This window comes from Podarcis melisellensis (assembly GCF_964234715.1).
Source record: "Podarcis melisellensis genome assembly, chromosome: 6".
NCBI lineage: Eukaryota > Metazoa > Chordata > Lepidosauria > Squamata > Lacertidae > Podarcis > Podarcis melisellensis.
This window is the reverse complement of record NC_138538.1, coordinates 71,902,536-71,924,229: the sequence shown is the minus strand read 5'-3', so window position 1 is coordinate 71,924,229 and position 21,694 is coordinate 71,902,536. Positions and strand designations below refer to the sequence as shown.

The 21,694-nt window shown below is 44.3% G+C and overlaps 1 protein-coding gene across 12 annotated transcripts in view; it reads right to left on the bottom strand.

The window, feature by feature from the left end:
• BRDT (bromodomain testis associated) overlaps positions 1-21,694 on the bottom strand; it is a 62,311-nt gene that overhangs the window by 37,588 nt on the left and 3,029 nt on the right. Inside the window, exons 1-2 of one of the 12 annotated variants that reach the window (XM_081914132.1) lie at positions 18,002-18,083; positions 17,151-17,227 (exon numbers count right to left, since the gene is read on the bottom strand). The exons of 5 other annotated variants lie outside the window; for them this stretch is intronic. The gene's annotated coding sequence lies outside the window, so the exon portion shown is untranslated. Of the gene's footprint in view, positions 1-26; positions 176-13,740; positions 13,788-17,150; positions 17,228-18,001; positions 18,084-21,694 lie in introns of those variants that run through there. 6 more of the 12 variants (XM_081914133.1, XM_081914131.1, XM_081914134.1 and 3 more) reach the window with 6 other exon arrangements.

Genomic DNA, 21,694 nt, shown 5'->3' with positions numbered 1-21,694 from the left:
GTACAGCTATCGCTTTCATGCCATACCTGGTGTCCCTTGGCTTGTCGTTCTAGGAAAGGGGTTATTTTAAAAGCCAGTTTATTTTCTAAGAGTCAGAAGAAGCCATTTCTTACATCCACACCCTGAATCATGCAGATTCCTCGCTATTTGTCCAGGACTCTCAACTGTCTTCCTAACTGTCATAGAATCTTTAATCCTGGATGAACTTGTCAAGTCTGCTTCAGAACAGCCATGCATCTAGTCTTTCTGAGAAGCTAGGGCAAGATACTGCCACAGAAACTAAGTAGCTGGAGACACTTCTTGAAGATGAGCAAAAGAGGTCACATAAAAAGAGGGTACAGTATAGATATTCAAACCAATAGTGATGTACAGTGGCGTAGCGTGGGTTGTCAGCACCCGGGGCAAGGCAAGTAATTTGTGCCCCCTAACCCGTGGATTTGCGCCCCCTAACCCTAACCCCCAGATGTTGCGCCCGGTGCGGCCGCCCCCCCTGCACCCCCCATGCTACGCCACTGGTGAGGTATGGAAGTGAGAGCTGGACCATAAAGAAGGCTGATCGCCGAAGAATTGATGCTTTTGAATTATGGTGCTGCAGGAGACTCTTGAGAGTCCCATGGACTGCAAGAAGATCAAACCTATCCACTCTTAAGGAAATCAGCCCTGAGTGCTCACTGGAAGGACAGATCCTGAAGCTGAGGCTCCAATACTTTGGCCACTTCATGAGAAGAGAAGACTCCCTGGAAAAGACCCTGATGTTGGGAAAGATTGAGGGCACAAGGAGAAGGGGACGACTGAGGATGAGATAGTAAGACAGTGTTCTCGAAGCTACTAGCATGATATATATTTTTAGACGTAACACCACCCTGCAACTTTTGTCCTGCAGCAAACATCTGCCGCAAAGCTCTATTTCCACCAAATCTAAACTATCATGGCATAATTGCTATTTGTAACACTATTCCAGAAAGGTTAAAATGACATTGTAGAACGCTTTAACTAATCATTGGGCTATGATCTATTACTGGCTCAGTGAATCTAAACCAACCATCACACTCCTCTGAGTGAAAATGTACCACAGACACAACTAAACAGCAATCTCTTATATTCACATCAACAAGGAATCTATTCATGGAGACAGGCATATCATTCTGGATCACATGAATCTCTTTTCAAAAGGTTTGCACTGACAGACCCTGCTTTCCCAACCAGATGGAAAAAATAAGCATTTTTAAAAACCAAATGGGACTGAAATCTCTCCCCACCCTGAAATATAAGGACTTGCCAGCAGAACATGGAAACTGTCCTAACTGCAAAAGACAAATCCCCATTTTGTAATAGGATGCCCTAGAGCAGCAGTGGGGACATTTGGCTCTCCTTAGATTGCTGAACAAACCTAGACAGCATCTTAAAAAGCAGAGACATTACCTTGCCAACAAAGGTCCGTATAGTTAAAGCTATGGTTTTCCCAGTACTGTAGTGATGTATGGAAGTGAGAGCTGGACCATAAAGAAGGCTGATCGCCGAAGAATTGATGCTTTTGAATTATGGTGCTGGAGGAGACTCTTGAGAGTCCCATGGACTGCAAGAAGATCAAACCTATCCATTCTTAAGGAAATCAGCCCTGAGTGCTCACTAGGACAGAGTGTGAAGCTGAGGCTCCAATACTGTGGCCACCTCATGAGAAGAGAAGACTTCCTGGAAAAGACCCTGATGTTGGAAAAGACAGAGGAGAAGGGGATGACAGAGGACAAGATGGTTGGATAGTGTTCTCAAAGCTGCCAGCATGAGTTTGACCAAACTGCAGGAGGCAGTGGAAGACAGGAGTGCCTGGCGTTCTCTGGTCCATGGGGTCACGAAGAGTCGGACATGACTATACGACAAAACAACAACAACAACAACAACAACAACAACAACAACAGATATTCAAATCAGGATCTGTGCCTCTGCAGAGGATATTGGACTTCCGCCTCTTCTCGACCCCAGCTATGGGTGCCCCATTCCTGATATACTGTACATGATAGATAGATAGATAGATAGATAGATAGATAGATAGATAGATAGATGATAGATAGAAAGATATGGATTGTAGAAAGCCCAAATTAATTGCAACTTCAACTCTGTACACAACTGAGTTTTTGTCAGCCAATTTGTCAAGCCATCTGGATATGGATTCAGAGCCTGCCATAAGCCAATCACTCAGGAGGTACAGCAGAGAAACAAAGTACTGGGAGGAAAAATTGAGCTTGTAATTAAGCGAGGATTAAGAGGTTCTAAGAAACGTAATAGAATTTTATTCAAAGCAACTGTTAATTAAGGTACTAGCACACTAGGGGAATCTAGGTTCAACACAGCTATTGCAATAAGGAGTCATACAACAGACTTAATTCATATATAGATGGGCAGGTGCCTGCATACCATTTGGTTGGCGGGGAACGTCTTTGTTTACTACTACAACAACCTTCAAAACAGTTGCTGTTTTTGAGACAATATTGTGAATAATTTCCAGTCTGGTGTAGAGCATTGGGTCAGTTGCGCTTTAACCAAACAGTTGCACGGTTCTCCTGGCTACAAAGCCACTACTCCTTTCTCTTAGTATTTTGGCGCAGTACGCTCCCAATTTCCTAGCTGGCTTAACCAGTGCTCCTGACTTTTAAGAAGTCTCGCCAGTCCTCGGAATAAAATTCAAGGTTTCGTGTCATTCAAGAGCAGAACTTAACTAGATTTTGGAGGTGGTTGTTACAATTAGTAGTCAGAACGCTGCATTCATCACAAGCAAAAACGTGGGCAACAAACCTTGAAGTTGCTCACCTAGAAAACCCAACCTCTCGTGCATTAAACTGCACTGTAATCTTTTTGATGAAGGGAAAAACAAAATTGTAAGACAAGCAATTTGGTCATTCTTTCCCTCCGTCTATATGATGTGGCCAGGTATTTCAAGATTTCCTATTGTTGAGCAGAAGCTGAGTAAGAAGACACCAAGCCAAGCTGCCAGCTGTACCCCTTCTTGGGTGCACTTGTAGAGGAAAAGTCAACCGAGAAAAATGTGCCTCCTTATGCAATGTTATGTACTGAAGTTCTCACCCTGGGCCAGCAGGGGGAATACTGTAGATAGTTTTCACTCAGGTCCACATATGCAAATAAGGGATTGAAAGTGACGTTCAGTGATTGGATAGTTACAGAAAATGGTTACTTTTGCGTTCTAGTGGAGCTCTATATAAGCAGGCTGGCTGAACCCTTTCAGTTCAGTTCTGGCCTGGCTTGTGAATAAACAAGAGCTGTTTGAAGAATCGCTGTGTTGTCTGATATGTTCACCCACAACTTAACATGCAACACAGTCTGTCAACAAGTCCCACAATTCCTGCTGATATTTCCTATGCACAGGCAGGAGGAGCCAACAGGGTGTGGCTTCTAACCCAGAAGCAGAGGGACCAACCACCATAACAAGCAGGGTCATAGACATCTCTGGGACAGTGGGAGCTAGCCTGTGCTTCTGATGAGATGTACAGGCCACCCCAAAGTAAGGTGAGCAAATTGAGTTAAACCCTTTGCCTCTAGGGTGCATTGACGATCCGGCATTAGCTTCCAGGAGCCAGAGTCTAGACTCTGGGTTTCTCACTTGTCTGTAACAAATACAGACCATGCAGCTGCGCCTGTTTGTAAATATTAGCAACCCAAAACCAGAAAGGGACAATATTTTGATTAGAACAAAATATTTGGGGGCGCTGCTGGAAGAGGGGAGGACATTTCACCCAACCCTTTGCCCAAAGGCACAGAGCTGAACATCTAAATCAGGGCGGAGAACCGGTGGCCATCATTTTAAATACCCATAACGAAGAGGACGCGTCCTGGAAAAAGAGGACATATTGTAACTGTAAATGTGTATATCCTACCTAGTTCAATACAGTTTGTTTTTGTTTGCAAAGACCTATACTTTTGTCAGCTCCTCCTTTTGTCTTTTGCCAGCAAAACTAACTGTGGATCTGATCATTTATGGAACCATCTCATAATTAGGAAATATTTTTCTTTTCGTTATGTCATTCCTAGCAGTGGCAGCCAAGCCAGAAGTCACCATGCACAATTTCTGATTCAGAAGGGAATAAAGAAAGAAAGAAAAAAAAAGTAGTTGGAAATCAGAGCTATAACATGAACCAGCCCAGCAACTTACCTGTAAAGGAAGAAGCAGACCTCTGAAGCACAGCAAATCAGAACTCTCCCCTTTGCCTTTTCACTACATGGGATTTAGCCACATCTGCAGTTTGTAATTTCACAATGGCAACATCTGCTCAGGTATTTTCCCATATTAGTTTGTTTTAGAAAAGAAAAAACCCACCCAGAATAATTAAATAGCATGTTAGTTGTATTTCAGTTTAGCTACATATGGAGTGGTTGTGTGTCTTAATTTCTTTCATTAAGCAAGCAAGTCAGAGAGTAGTGCTTATGCGAAATAAAGGGAGATGTGGAGAGTCTAGCTTGTCCAAACATTACTTTGCATGGACAGGCGGAGTTCCCAGATCCTGCGCGGTCCCCCCCGTCATGTGGAATAACGACTCAAGACAACGGGCTATGGGATTAAATTGGCCACAACTTTATTAAATTTCAAATGTGGGTAGACCTTGGCTCAGGCATTGGGCGTTCTCCCTCCCCAGTCCCCAGCCGGGGACCTAGGGAGCATCAGGGTTATCCAGTGTGTGTGTGGGGGGATGGGCCGGCTCTGGAGAACATATGTTCAAGCAGAGATAGCCGCCCCCGTTACGCCGCCGCCGCAGGGAAGAGCAATGACGACCTTCCGGCGTACGGTCAAAGCCTCCCTTCAGAAACCCCTTTAACGGGGAACCCTGGTATCGCCGCCGCAAAGAGGAAGATGGACAAAAGGATTCCGCCCAAGGCCTGATACTGCCAAAGTTGTGACGTTTTGCTACGGGAAAGGCGAAACCTGCCAATGCAGGGAAATTCCTTTCCGGCCCTTTAACAGCGACCTTAACGTAGCAGCGCCCGCATACCTGTGAAGAAAAATTAACCTGCAAAACCTGTGAGGAAAATTAACCTGCAACATAAGACATTGACTGAGGGTGGGTAGGGTGGGAGAAGCTCTGGAGCCAAGTGAGAATTCCCAGGTAAGATCCTCCCTCCTTTGTGTGGGCAGGTAATCCCACCCCTACCTGGCCTGGACTCCTTGGCAACTCTTCCCCCAGGTGGGATTGGACAACTGACTGAGGTAGGCGGAGACCTCCAGGTATCCCACCTGAGGGAAGGCAAAGCCTAGCCTATGCTGTTGGAGCCACTCCAGGTCTAGGGGCTGCACGCGTCCACGCAAAGGGCGCCCCCCGTTTTAAGCGGGGAGCGGTCATTCCCCGATTTACATTAAATCAACGTAAGCATTGATTCCTGTTCCTGTAATAGTGTTATGGGAACGATTATCTAAACTTGTGTGGATGATTATCGAAACTTTTATTGCAGCCTTCTTAGGTGCATGTTTATTCAGCCGCCCATTGAGTTAGATGGCGTTTACTTACAAAAGTAAGTTGTGCATGGAACTGCAGCAGAGAGTTTCTGTTGATGTTATGGGAGCCAAATGAGATCCAACTATTCAGGGTCAAATCCTGCACTGACTTTGCCGAAGAGAAGCTGTGAACTGTGCATCTCTGACCAGTGTTAAATATGAAAATGTATTTGATTTGGTTGTTTGTATTGTTGTATGTTATGCATATTGTATGTTATGTTCACATTTAATAAGGGTGGATTTCTGTATTGGGGGGGTGGGGTGGGGGGTTTATGTTATGTTGTAAATAAAATTTCCAATAAAAATTTATAATAATAAAGAAAATGGAGGATGGAATAATGTCTAGAATGTAATGGAGGAGAGGAAGAAAGGCCTCACAGACGTATGCTTGTGCACTATGATGGGACTCTGGCCATAGCAGTTGCTAAATAATGCTCTTTTATTTATATTTTCAATAAAAGCACCCGTCCACCATTTATTGGAATTTATCATTGTGTTCCACAGCAATGTTAAAGACAACTGGTTTAATTCAACAGGTAGTTCTCTCTCCCGGCATTTCCCTAAAAAGTCCTTTTTAAAATATAAAGTAAAACTTGTAACCTTACCTTTGAAACAGAGTTATTTTGCTACCTAGAAAAGTCCCGGTGGCTCTAATTAGCACAGTCATAGCATTTTCCAAGGGTGCTACACCTGATGGCATTAATTCATTCTTATGTGCATGCATGTACTCAGCTTGGTGAGTTTGTTAAAAGCCCCTTCTTTGTAAGAAAGGGTTGGGCAAATTCGCTTGGAGACCCTGTCGTCGTGCATGTAAGGTTTCTTTTGGGAGGAGGTTGCCTAAATCTGTAATGATCTGTCCCAGAACTGATCTAACAATACAATTGCAGTTAGATGGTTATGGGGCCCTCTGCTGTTTTTATGCACTAATGAAACAGCATCAGAAATATAAGTTCCGTTTTAGTGTCAGTTTGGAGCAAAGGAATGAAACATAAGAGCTGGCTACTTAGACTGCAGTCCTAAATGCACTTACAGTTTCTCCTTTAGCTGTCTTCAATAGGGAGATGTCATGGATCTATTGTTTGGTGTGTTTATATATATATTTTTAAAGGGTTATTGTAATGTTTACAGAAAGGTGATATGCAGGCTGCATACACATTATACGTTTAAAGCACATTTAAAGTGTATTATTTTCCTGAAAGAACTCTGAGCGCTGTAGATTATCCTTCGCAGAGTTGCAACACCCAACAGTCCTTAACAAACTACAGTGTCCAGAATTCTTTTGAGAGGAAAAAATGTCCTTTGAATGTGCTGTAAAGGTAGACAGCCTAGGTTTGACTGACTTAACTAGGTGGTTGACTTCTGAGTAAATGCCTGTAGGATTGCACTGTTAAACTTAAATCGTTCCTGTAGGACAGGTGTGGCAGTGATTTGGCCCACCAGATGTTGCTAGACTACAACTCCCATCCCACGCCAACTGTTGGCCATGCTTGCTAGGGCTGTTGGGAACTGTAGTTCAGCAATCTTTTGTTGTTGCTGCTGTTTAGTCGTTTAGTCGTGTCCGACTCTTCATGACCCCATGGACCAGAGCACACCAGGCACTCCTGTCTTCCACTGGCTCCCGCAGTTTGGTCAAACTCATGCTGGTAGCTTCGAGAACACTGTCCAACCATCTTGTCCTCTGTCATCCCCTTCTCCTTGTGCCCTCCATCTTTCCCAACATCAGGGTCTTTTCCAGACAGTCTTCTCTTCTCACGAGGTGGCCAAAGTATTGGAGCCACAGCTTCAGGATGTGTCCTTCCAGTGAGCACTCAGGGCTGATTTCCTTAAGAATGGATCGGTTTGATCTTCTTGCAGTCCATGGGACTCTGAAGAGTCTCCTCCAGCACCATAATTCAAAAGCATCAATTCTTCAGCGATCAGCCTTCTTTATGGTCCAGCTCTCACTTCCATACATCACTACTGGGAAAACCATGGCTTTAACTATACGGACCTTTGTTGGCAAGGTAATGTCTCTGCTTTTTAAGATGCTGTCTAGGTTTGTTCAGCACTTTAAGGAGACCCAAATGTCCCCACTGCTGCTCTAGGGCATCCTATTACAAGATGGGGATTTGTCTTTTGCAGTTAGGACAGTTTCCATGTTCTGCTGGCAAGTACTTATATTTCAGGGTGGGGAGAGATTTCAGTCCCATTTGGTTTTTAAAAATGCTTATTTTTTCCATCTGGTTGGGAAAGCAGGGTCTGTCAGTGCAAACTTTTGAAAAGAGATTCATGTGATCCAGAATGATATGCCTGTCTCCATGAATAGATTCCTTGTTGATGTGAATATAAGAGATTGCTGTTTTGTTCTGTCTGAGGTACATTTTCACTCAGAGGAGTGTGATGGTTGATTTAGATTCACTGAGCCAGTAATAGATCATAGCCCAATGATTAGTTAAAGTGTTCTACAATGTCATTTTAACCTTTCTGGAATAGTGTTACAAATAGCAATCATGCTATGATAGTTTAGATTTGGTGGAAATAGGAGAGCTTTGCTGCAGGACAAAAGTTGCAGGGTGGTGTTACGTCTAAAAATATATATCCTGGGGTCATATGTGTTCTGCTCCTACCAACATAGGTTCATTTAGAAAGCAATACACTCCAGGACTTTGCTCAAACAGGTACAGGGCTTATTTTGGATAACAGGTTATTAATATTTTGGATGAACAAAATGTACAATGCCATAAATCAGAGATGGGGAACCTGGGGTCTTCCAGATGTTGTTGACAGTCAACTCTCACCAGCCCCAAGCCACCATGGCCCAATGGTCAGCGATAGCGGCCATTGAAGTCCAGACTTATTGTTGTCAACTTGCCCTTCCCTCTAAGGTCCCAGGGCGGATTATAACCGTGAAAACACAATGCCATAATGAAGATGCCAGACACATCTCCTTGGGGAGGGAGTTCCATGACTTAGGGGCTACCATGTCCCTGACCTTCTGAGGTGGAGGAAACAACCAGTAGGGCCCCCTCTGCCATTCTTAACTTCTGAGAGGATTTGTAGGGAAGGAGGAGGCGGCCTGTCAGGTCTTTGGGGTCTGAGTTGTTCAGGGCTTTAAACTAGTGTGAACACCTTAAATTGGGCCACAGGTTCCCCTTATCTCAGCATCAATAATCTGTATAATCAGAGCAGAATGAACACTCTTAGCACAAGCCTATACATGTCTAGGGACGCGGGTGGCACTGTGGGTTAAACCACAGAGTCTAGGACTTGCCGATCAGAAGGTCGGTGGTTCGAATCCCCGTGACGGGGTGAGCTCCCGTTGTTCGGTCCCAGCTCCTGCCAACCTAGCAGTTCGAAAGCACACAGTGCAAATAGATGAATAGGTACCACTCCGGCGGGAAGGTAAACGGCGTTTCCGTGTGCTGCTCTGGTTCGCCAGAAGCGGCTTAGTCATGCTGGCCACATGACCCGGAAGCTGGACACCGGCTCCCTCGGCCAATAAGGCGAGATGAGCGCCGCAACCCCAGAGTCGTCCATGACTGGACCTAACGGTCAGGGGTCCCTTTACCTTTATACATGTCTTCTCAAATGTTAGTCCTGTTGCATTCAGGAGGGCTTACTCCTATGCAAGGAGACATAGGGTGACAGCTTATGGCTCCCTAAACCTCTCATCCCTTTCATTCCCAGTTATCCACTCTGACACTTCTCCCTCTGCTGCAATTCTCTTCCATCTCTGAGCTATCCCTTTCCTCCCATCTCCCAAACCGCTACACTCACATAATGTTTGCTATAGGATTGCAGCCCCAAACTCTGAACTATACAGTAAAGGGTGCATAGATCTAACACAACATAGCCTTTCCTTCTAGGAACATGACACCAAAATTATACTGTTTGCGAGTAGGCCTGTGAGTAGGGCTTTTGAGACTCATTTCATGTCCATTAAGCTTAACTGGAGCTGTGCTATTCTCATAAGGTTGCAATCCTGCGTGTTGTTATTTCTGTGTCAGTTCCATTGAATCTGGAAGGTTTCCGTTCTGGGGGAAACGGCAGGAGATTGGACTTCAAGCCAGGACATCCTTGATTGCACATGCTGCCCCAAACTGAATTATCTTACTTGATATGGGTGGGCCTAACTCAGAGGTGACTAACTTGTGGCCTTCTGCCAGATGTTGTTGAACTCCAACTCCATCAGGGCTGATGGGGGCCGTAGCTTAACAACAACTGAATAGCCATAGGTTTGCTGCTGGTGGTCTAAAAGGTAAGTTTGGGGTTCATTTATGCCTTGTGGGTTTTCTAATATCTAATTGCCTTGCCTGCCATGAGCAACAGCAAGCTAAGGATTCCCAGTGCATCCAGATAGAATAATTTATTTACAGTTTCCAATTTTGTTATGCTAGCAATGCGATCCCATGAAGAGTTAGGCACATATAACACCATAGATCTTGATGGGCTTTGGTATGCCTGAATCTTCATAGGATTGGGCTGGTTCTAGCTTCTTGAAGCAGCTAATCGTATTGCAGCACATAGCTCATTTCAGGACCAAACGAGCACAGCTATTGGTTTGTTGATGAAAACAGCAGGGATGTGGAAAGAAGATTCAGAATTAGAGTTGCATATCACTATCGTGGGCTCCAGTCTGAGTTTTCCAGAGAGCAGTAACTACAGAAATGATTCTCAGCTCCGCTGTCTGCCTTATTCCATACTTGGGTAGGCTTTCAGTGTCAGTTCCACATCTATGTATTCATAAGACATCTTTTTTTATGTGTCTGTGACTTCCGTATGTGTCTTTATTTATTGGGACCTTTTAGCTGGGAGTCCTATTAATAGCTGAGAAGCTGTGAAATGCTTAGCTCTGTTCTATGACATACTCCTGAGTTTTGTAAAAGGAAACTTTTATTAGGAACACAGTTCCTCCATCAAAAAGTGCAATGTACAAGATTGTTGTTTTTTATTGGATTATCTTGAAAGATTTATGGTGTGTTTGATTTACAAGGTAATACCGTATAAAATGTTTGTACAGTCCAGTTTGGTGTAAATCTTAACATTCTGGAATGTCAGTTACAGTAGTATCAATTGGCATATAGTCCATGAAAAGTTTGAAAATTCTTGGTGTTGTGCTGTGTGTATTAGGCTAGGAGGTTTATATAGGATTGCTAAAAATCAGAGGCTAAGATACCGATCCGTTTACAAACAATTTTTGTGTTAACAATAGCTTTGAAATTCGATGATCAGCTACATTTACAAGTTTGTACATTGTTGGTTGCTTCTTAATTATTTCCTAAATAAGGTCACTGAAAATGAAACTTTTAGTAACTGAGAGTGGTAAAAGGTAAAGGGACCCCTGACCATTAGGTCCAGTCGTGGCCGACTCTGGGGTTGCAGCGCTCATCTCACTTTATTGGTCATGTGGCCAGCATGACTAAGCCACTTCTGGTGAACCAGAGCAGTGCATGGAAACGCCGTTCACCTTCTCGCCAGAGCGGTACCTATTTATCTACCTGCACTTTGACGTGCTACTCAGGGACGCGGACTTATAAAAAATATTGGGGGGGCCCGGGAAAGCTCATGAATAATAAATAAGCTAATGAATATGCAAATAAAGTGGCGCCGCCTCCTCGTGAGCGAATAGGGGAGAGCGTGCTGCGCCTATTAATCAGCTCCAAAGGAAATTGGGTGGAGCTTTTGCTCGGGAGGGAGGGCAGGAGGCATGCAGCCCGCCCCTCCCTGTGCATTTTGGGCTGGGGGAGGGGCGGCGATGGCGCTCTGCTGGAGGGGCGCCGGAGATTATTGGGGGGGCGGAGCCCCCCCAAACGAATTTTTGAGGGGGCTCGGGCCCCCTCAAGCCCCATGGAGTTGGCGCCTATGGTGCTACTGAACTGCTAGGTTGGCAGGAGCAGGGACCAAGCAACGGGAGCTCACCCCGTCACGGGGATTCAAACCGCCGACCTTCTGATCAGCAAGTCCTAAGCTCTGTAGTTTAACCCACTGCGCCACCCGCATCCCAACTGAGAGTGGTAGATCCAAGCAAAAATTCACCACCTGAAGCATTTCAAAACCTGGGATGTTAAATGAAAGCAAATGGTCTCTGCACAATCTTTGCTTCTCTGAAAACAGTAGAAGCCTTGCAATACATTATTTGTTGATCAGTTAAAGCACAGACATTAATCCTAATTTAATATAGCACATGCTAATATGTTCCTTAACTCTGTTTTCCTCTATGTTCTCTCACTAACATTATTCATTTTTTAGCTATTAGCATTCTTCGATTGTCATTTGCTATTTATTTGTTTTATTTTGTCATTTCCTGGTTATTGTCATCCCTCCAGCTGATTTCTGCCTTTGCAAAGGTTTGCTTGAAATGAATGCGCTTTTTTGTGTTTGTAATGCAAATTGCAGCTTTTAGCCAGTAGATGTCAGCTCACTACTGGATTTCACTTATTTTGAAACTATTAAAACAAGTGAATCGGGAAACCCATTTTTAGGGAAGAGAAATACATTGGTACCTTGGTTCCCAAACTTAATCAGTTCCGGAAGTCTGTTCCAAAACCAAAGTGTTCTAGAACCAAGGTGTGCTTTCCCATAGAAAGTAATGCACAATGGATGAATCCGTTCCAGACTTTTAAAAACAACCCCTAAAACAGCAATTTAACATGAATTTTACTATCTAACGAGACCATTGATCCATAAAATGAAAGCAATAATTAATGTACTATAAAATAAATAAGACAGTATTGTAGATTATAAAAATAAAAATTATTTTTTTCTTCTGTGCACTGATGATAGTCATTGTTTGGATGGGGGGCTTTTATCCATTTCTGCAGTCACAAAATCAATCAGTAGCTGAACTGGGTTCCACACAGTCACAAAAACGAAGGCGCAAGCCACAGTCACAAGTCAGTCCCATAAAACGAAGAACAAGTCACAGTCACAAAAACAAAAAAGCCACATAAACAAGAACGCAAAAAATTAGCAAAAACAAAAGCTCCAAATATTACCTCTGTGTTGCATGGGTGCTCGGGACTCAACAGCCGACAAACTCAACAGGAAGCCCCTGATTAGCAGTGGGAGACTCAATTTACAAATGGAACACATGCAACAGGAAGTGGAACATGTTCACAAACCAGAACAGCTACTTCCGGGTTTGCAGAGTTCTATTTCCAAGTTGCCATTAACTATGCTGTTCTAAAACCAAGGTACCACTGTATCAGAAACTGGAAAATGGCTAAGTGATGTCAGCTGAGTAATTATAAAATCACTTTTCAGAAAGCGCGACCTGTCAATATTTGTGGTTGGAAACCAAAACCATTTGTCTTCCTGACTTTTATTGTAAACTAGCACAATTTCTATCATGCTGAAGGCAGCAAGAGGGCCCAGATACTGTTTGTGTACTGGGTGCCATGCATTCACACACTTGTACATACCCTCTCTGGTACGTGCAAGTGGTGGTTTGGGCTTAGAGATATAGGTAGGTTTAACCTCTTCTACCATAGATTTCCCAAGAATAACCCTATACTTTCCCCCCATAGGAGTGAATAGCAGCCACTTATATCTCTGGGGGGAAATTATGGGGTATACCAGTGTTTAAAGGGGTGTGGGACTGACCTCTCCAGATAAGTCCCACAGTGCAGTCTGTTTCATATCATAGTGTTACAAGGCCTTTCCACTGATTCCATTTCATGGTCATGGCAGAATGTGTCAAAGAAGCAAAACTCGAAGCCAAATAAGATGTAACGTGGGAGTTCTGTCATACTCCGAATGCTGTTGTTTGAAAAGCAGCCATGGGGTGTGTGGTGAGAATTGAAATCTGGATGACAGGGTGAGGGTGGAGTCTCTCAGCCTAACCCCGCCTCCCCAAAAGCTGCCATTCAGTGTGGACATTACATCTTTCTGTTTTCCATCCCGCAGTTAGTAGTTATGGCTGTGGAAGAACAGGGGGATCCCAATCAAGGTTGTGGCATGGGAGGAAAGGATCAGGTGTTTTCCCTCCAAAGCCATAGCCCAGTCCATATTGGATTTCCCCCTGTCCCCAGTGGCTGTTTATGGACATGAAAAAAGACATTGGGAGTTCCAAGTCCTCAGCTTTGTTCCACATAAACTGTGTGCGGGTAACTGATATAGGGACAGTCAATTCATGAAGATGGGGAACGAGATTGCATTGGCCCCTTCCCAAACACCATTCATAGATGAGCTTTTCTGCACAGAACCAATCCAGGGGCAAGTTGTATGTATGGAAGACCCGGTGCCAGGAAAACAGTCACACCTACCTGTAGAGCAGAGCTCAGTGTAAGCATACTGGTTGGGATCCTGCATTTACCCCAGTGTTGGCCTTACAATATCTATCTATCTATCTATCTATCTATCTATCTCTATCTATCTATCTATCTACTATCTATCTATAATACATTTTAAAATTCAATTTTCTGTTTTACAATTTAGAATACTCATTTAAGCATCCTTAAAATATCAGTGACTTCCCTTCTCTTTCCATGGTTCATTTTGCATATCATAAATCCCTGCACATTTTACAAAAACTAAAGCATTCCGTATTTCATTATTACATCCATCAAGACTTATTTACGCTGTTGAATTTATCTTAATGCTGCCAACGTTTTCAAATGCACACAATTTCACCCCATATATTCAATAAACGTTTTCTAATCTTCTCTAAGCGTATGTTCTTCTTGTTCTCTTATTCTATATTTTAAGTCTGCAAGCTGCGTATATTCTGTCAACTGAAGTTGCTATTCTTCTATGGTTGGGACCTTGTTTTCCATTTCTGAGCTAACAAAACATGGGCCACAGTAGTGGCATACATAAATAACCTTTTTTGACACCTGGGAATTTCAGTCTGAATTATCCCCAACAAAAAGGACTCTGGGTTTTTTTTTGGAACAGTACTTCTAAACATTTTTTCCAATTATGGATTGTTTCCCAATACTCTTTTACAAGTCCACCACATGTGAAAGAACGTTCCCGCCACCTCTTTGCATCTCCAGCACTTATCACTTTGGTGAAGGCCTTGTGAAGGGAAGCGGGCAGCTCTAGAAACTTGCAGATTTCCCTGAAGTGTGCAGAGAAAGCAGCCCTTGTGTGTGCTGGAGATTCTACGCAGGCCACAGAGCCGGCTGACTGCCTTGTAAACAGTCTCCAAATCCTCTCCAATCAGTTAGAGCGCTGCATAGTTTTGTAAATCCCTCGCAGCATCCCACAGCTCTGCCCTTTTATTTATAAGATGGATGACCTCATTAGGTGAACGCAACATTTTAAAACATGATACACTATAAAAGGAGAACAAAATACGCTTTGGAACACAGCCACCATCCATCTATTAAGCCCATTGGTCAGAATAGTCTCATAACTCAGGGCGCAAGCAATTATCTCTCGGGGACAAAACAGCATGCTGAAAAAAGCTTAGTGCCAATCAAAGATTTGAGGGGAGAGTCTTTCGTAGCTGGGGTGCTATTGCCGAGAAGACCTTCTGGCAAGCAACAGACCTAATCTCATGCAACAATGGCATCACCAGAAGAGTCTTCAGCTGGCCAAAAGGACCCGGGCAGGATTATGTGCCGGAGAAATGCTCCTTTACACCCAGTGGCAGATTTATGGCTTGTGAGGCCCTGTGCGCAGCCATTTTGAGTGGCCCTATTTGTTCACCTAAATGTAACAATGTCAAAATTTGGGGTGTATAATGTTTCTGCCTTTGCACTATGCTGCCCCCTCGTCAGACAACTTGGAAATAATCCCTGCTGTGGACCTGGCAGGAAGAAAAGGTGATGATGATAATAAGGATGCATCTGAAATGGATGCCACCCCCTACAAATCACACACACACACACACACCAGTTGAATAACAATCAGGGGAAATGTGATGCTGCTTCCCCAAAAAACTTTGGTACAATTAGGAAAAAATGAGATAATGAAGATGAGGTTGCTTCTACAGTGCCCCCTCCTAAAACAGATTTAGAACAATACCTGTTGTATGGCATACAGTAGAAACAGGAAAGAATTGCCTTATCCTTTCCCCCACATTCAACTGAGGCCTCTCTCAAGTAGCTGCCTGCCCCACATGCCGGCAGACAGCAAAACAAACACAGTAGCCAAGGGCCAATTCCTATGTTTCTTCTTCCATTCATACCCCCCCCTTTCAAAAAGTCTCCCTCATGGCTGACAGGCAGTAAAACAAGCAACAGGCAATTCCTACACTCCCCCCACATCCCAATGCACACTAAAAAAAAAGTAGCTGCTTGCCCACTGCTCCATGTCACTGGCAGGCAGCAAAACAAAGTAGAGCAGCAAACAGGTGGAACCTGTGGTACTTCCTTCACCGCTCCACACACAAGTTTTCCAAAAACTTCATGGGCACAACAGCTTCCCACTGCTTGCTGCACCAGGCTAGTGGATAGCAAAGCAAAGAGGAGGCAAACAGGCCTGACACTTCTCCCCTCCCCTTTCCTAAAGCCCTCCATGGGCAAGAGAGCTTCTCTCCCCCACTACTTTCAATAAGTCCTTCCATGCACAGAAAAACAAAGAGAAGGCAAATGGGCACAATACTTCTTAACTCCTCTCCTTTTCAAAATGTCACTCCATGGACAGAGCTGCCAAAGCAGAGGAGGTGGAATAGCCTTGGCACTTCCCCCATCCACAAAACCAAAGGGTTGGCAATAATAATAATAATAATAATACTAATAATAATAATAATAATATATTACTTATACCCCACCCATTTGACCGGGCCTCCCCAGCCACTCTGGGCAACTCCCAACAGAATATTAAAAACAAACACAATAAAACATCAAACATTAAAAACTTCCCTAAACAGGGCTGCATTCAGATGTTTTCTAAAATTCTAAAATTTCTAAAATTGATTATTTCTTTGACATCTGAAGGGAGGGCGTTCCACAGGGTGGGCGCCGCCACGAGAAGGCCCTCTGCCTGGTTCCCTGTAACCTCACTTCTCATAGGGAGGGAACCCCCAGAAGGCCCTCGGCGCTGGACCTCAGTATCTGGGCTGAATGTCTTGTCACCATATTTGTCCCACTACAATTGCCCAGGCAAATCCTTCCATCCATTAAGCCTATTGAACCTGTAATAATTCTGTCATCAAGGTCAGCATGGATGTAACTTTGTCCTCCCAGGTGCCCAGCAAATTTGACACAGCTCTGGCCACACATGAAAGAGGTTGAACTCACACACTTTCTCTCTCCTGGCAAAGAGGAGGTTGGAATCATCAGCTTCCTGGTTTTAACTACCGCATGTTACCACTGTGTCTCAAAATGACAGACTTTTGGTCGTTTATTGAAAAAAGCTAGGCTCAAACCATGGTTTACGATCTTGGCTTATTTCAACAAAACATAGTGCAATCCAACCAGAGTTCCCAGCTCTCATGTAACTCTCTTGCAACAATGCAACACTAAAGGGGGGGGGGGATAGGCAACCTGTGGCTCTCCAAAAGTGGCTAAAGATCTGATTATACCTTAAATGCTTTGGCAAGTGTTTTCCTTTGCACAAGGCTGATCAGAATGTTTACAATGCAGCCATGCCAAAATGGTGACTAGTTAATAACTTGAGCAAATAAGATGAGATGAAACGAAGGCTGTGTGTGTGTGTGTGTGTGTGTGTGTGTGTGTGTGTGTGTGTTTGTTTTGGCTCACATCTATTTTATATCAATACATACTTGGGATAAAGCGTTCCATCTGATGTTTCAGGGTGCCTTTTTCAAGGAGAGTATCTAGCAGTAGATAATGGATGCTTCTATTGAAAGGGAAATAATAATGTCTAGTTAGGCAGCTGTTGGGGGTGGGGAAAAATCTGTATTTGGGATGCACAACTAATAAAATATTTTGAGTGTTAGGGATGTTGGGTTTGCTTGCTAGCTTTGGTTTCCCCCATTAGGTTAGTTCCACTGCTTTGGGTATGCAATGGTACCTCAGTTTTCAAATGTAATCGAGTTCCAGAACGTTTGAAAACCAAAAACTCAATACGGAAGCCACGTGGCATATTCGAGGTATGTTTGAAAACCGAAGCATGTACTTCTGGGTTTACGGCGTTCGAAAACTGAAACGTTCGTCAATGGAGACGTTTGAAAACTGAGGTACCACTATATCTTGTCCCATTTTCCAAACCTTGGCTGAATTCCTCTGTATGGAATAATCTTTCACTTCCATAAAATATTACCTTTTCCCTTGGAAAGGCGAAAAAGCGAAAAGCATTGTGATATGTTTAATGGATGCAGAGGTTTCGAGAAGAAAAACCGCGGCATCCGTACCTTTGCATTCATCTGTGTGGCAAGATGAATCCAAGATGTGGTCATGTTTTGCCTCAGAGCAGTTGTACCAATGAACCTTAACCTTGATCTTAAGAGACTTCCTCGCTGTTCCTCTGACAGTTTGTTTATTCTTCACTTCAGGGCCTCTCTTGAGCTAAAACAGCCATTAAGGACAAATTGTTCTAGACAGCTTTTCTTTCTCTATGAGTAACAAAAGCCACGCTGCTAGGTTTTTGTTGTTGTTGTTGTGCTTCCTGTACCTTTTCTTTTCTTTTTTTCTTTTACAGGTGAATGCTTTCCAAGCATAAATACACTGTGCTGTTCTTCTGCAGCCACCGTAATCTAAATATCGATGAAAAGGCATGCTGAAGGATCAGTTGAATATCTTAATGAACAGGTAAAATAATATTGAGGTGAACAGGATGTAGTACAGTTAGACCCCTGGAGCTATGCAAGTTTCATAGAATTTCACATGCCCACTGCCATGCTGCAGTATTCACTGTAACTAGATAACAGGGTACAGTGGTACCTCGGGTTACAGACGCTTCAGGTTACAGACGCTTCAGGTTACAGACTCCGCTAATAGTACCTTGGGTTAAGAACTTTGCTTCAGGATGAGAACAGAAATTGTGTGGCGGTGGCAGCAGGAGGCCCCATTAGTGGTACCTCAGGTTAAGAACAGTTTCAGGTTAAGAACAGACCTCCAGAACGAATTGAGTTCTTAACCCGAGGTACCACTGTACATGTTTTGATCACGTACATGGGTTCAGAATTGTTTGGAGATTTGATTGCAGATCTTCTTGTACACGTCTGTCATGCCTTTAGGGCAGTGGTTTTCAACCAGTGTGCCATGGCACCCTGGGGTGCCTAAAATGATGGTCAGGGGTGCCGTGGGCAACACTGGCCTCTGTCCCTCTTTCCTTTCCTCCCTCCTCTGATGCCCTCTCAGGTCTCTGCCTCTCAAAGGCTTGAACAGTTGTTTCTTGAAGAGACCCTGGCTACAAGCTCTCCAGACGAATAGTGACTCTGGAGCTGGCCAGGGGCTGCTTCCTAGGCCCTTGTGGGGCAGTGGGAGGAGACACCTCTCTTTGGGGCAGGGAGAGCAGCTCAGAGACCAGGGGTGGCAGCAGTAGTTGCCCAGAGGACTCCCAGGGAGAGGGGAGAGGAGAGGAGGCTGAGGGAACACTCCACAAGGGAGGGTGTTTGAAAAAGGGTGAGATGCTGCCAGCTCTGCAGGCAAGGGGTGACACATCTGGGCTCCCGAGCCCCACAGGGGTGCCGCAGAAAGAATGGAGTTGGTCAAGGGAGCCATGGACTCAAAATGGTTGAAAATGTCTACTTTAAGGGATCCCTATATGAAGTTGGCCTCTGTTTCATGTGCTAAGCAAATGCAAGTCACTGCATATGATTCGCTGTAAGCTTCAATCTATTCAAAAAGGGCAATGACTGCAGCACACCTAAGTAAGAAATACGCTTTTCTAAGGGTATGGGTATTTGCAGTTTATTTCGAGTGATTGTGCTATGGATTGAAAATGTGGTGGTGATATTTGCTAGCTATTCCTTTGAATTTTATGTGAAACAACTCTTTTCCAAAGACAAACAACACAGTGTGGACCACAGTATTTTATCCTGCCTTACCTGCTACCTTTGCATATTTTGAATGTTTAATCCCACAACAGTGAAAATGTCATATCCTCAGGGCTGTGCTTCTACAGCCTAACCTGCTTCATTTATGCAAAGAATTCAGCCAAAAAAGGCTCCCGGGGCATTGTACATATGACTAAAAAATAATAAATGTCCCTGTCCACACGCTTGCAATCTAAAAAGACGTAACGCGACAGTAAAATGGATCAGGAGGGATGAGAAGATAAGCAGACTTGGGTGCAAACTCTTAGTCACAAGTTCTTTCGGTTTCGGCCGAGGGGTGCCAAAAATCGCTGGTCTCTCAGCCGCACCAATTTACTGTTCAATTCAAAGTGCCAGCCAGCTTACACATATCCACTCCACTTCCTAGTGGGGAGGAGTTGCGGTGGACCGCATGGCCACCCACTACCCACCGGGGGCGGGGGACCTTGTCCCCGTTGCCTGGGGGAACCCGGCCACGTCAGAGCCCGGCCAGCCAACCCGCTAGCCGGGGGGACGTGGCAGGGGCCGTTTAAAAGGAGGAGCGAGCCAGAGGACTTCCTCTTTGGCTCGCTTCCTCAATCACCCGCCCTCCCTCCCTATTTTGCAGGTTAGGCAATGGCCTTGCTATGTACTTCGGTTGGTCGCCTTGGTTGTCCGAGGGGCCCGGTAGGAATTTTTCCACTTGGCAAATTGGCACTGGCCACTTAGTTTTCGCCTACCTCGTAGCAATCGTCACAACTTTGTTAGGGATGCGGTTAGGCATTGTTTGACCTTGTGTGGGGGAGGGGAGGTGTGGCCATCACCTGCCCCGCCATGCTTAAGGGTATTCCATTAAAGGAATCCGGGGGTGTTGATCTAGTCTGAAGCCCGGCTGGGGGGCTAAGGCCTTGACACGACCCCGACAGGAAAACTGGGGGAGCTTGAGTTGGTTCGCATCGACAGGGCTCCCCCTACCGGTGGCCTACCCTTACTGGGACATCCTGCACAATGGGCAGGAGTCAGATACTTAGTCAGGTCCAATCAATGCCTAAGCCAACACCGCTCACATTCTGTAATTTCAATAAAGTTGTGGCCAAAATTTGCTGAGGGGTCTCGACACGCAAGTGAAGGGATGGGGCTTTTCCTCAGAAGACCAGCCTCCTTTGCATCTTTCTGCATTCTGTTCAGCTGCGCAACATTTTGTGTAAGTCCCTGTTTCCCCCTCTTCTTTCCCCATGATCCCACAATCATTGCTCATGCTTAGCTGTGACTGTCAAGTAGCTGTAACTAACATGCACCTCTAATAAGAACCCATAACCTTTTCTTGAGCGACTATCTTGACATAACGCTGCAGACAGCACATATTTATGAATAGTTCAGAGAAGGCTGGCCGGCTGACATTTACCTTCCCTGACTGTGATTTCTTGGGTACTGTATTCTGAAAATAATGATATGTCTGAAAGATGCACTTTTGCCTACTTAAACCCTTTCACTGGTATATCTGCAGCGCCATTATTTATAAGGTTGTATTTGCAGGGGGATAATCAAGTCAAGAGAGATTGAACAGACATGGGGTATACTAAGTACCTTACTCATTCGAAGGAAATTAATTTAGGCTGGATTCAATTTACCAAAAGTTGTTTAACTAAAGTCTTTTAAATTAATGGAATACCATATGTTACCTAAGGAGCTCACATGCTCGTTTCATTCTGAGAACGGCTGAATAGCCGAGATCACTTAAGCAACAGAAAGAATTTTGTGTTCTCGAATTTAGCCTGTAATGAAAACAAGCGAGCTGACTATGTAGGTATCACATTGATCCATTCTACTGTTGAGGTATCATATTAACAAAACAAATATTCCTGGATAAACAGGTATGTTAATCTTTTGGCTTTGGCAAGGCGATTGATGTTAAGGAAAGTAGATATGGGTAACCGTTTTCAAAATTCAGTTTTGTTTCTTTTCTGTCGCAATTATGGTTTCAGGGAGCTGATTTATGTCCCTTTTATAGTGCTGACCATTCTCTACTGCTGTCTGCTGTGGAGCCTTTTGTTGGCCACAGTCCTAGATTATATATAGATATGTTATTTCTGCACCCCCACCCCCGGTAGCTCGGAAACATCTAGAGGACCCCAAGTTCTCCACCTCTGTTGTAACTGATGGGCTTTTTAAAAAATTGAAAGCCGTCTAGTTGGTTTAAGCGATCAGCAACGTTAAACTGTCAAAATATTCTTGCAAGCTTCTCCCTTGCCCATGCCGTGTCTGGGATTACAGTGGTAGCTTGGGTTACATACGCTTCAGGTTACATATGCTTCAGGTTACAGGCTCCGCTAACCTGGAAGCAGTAC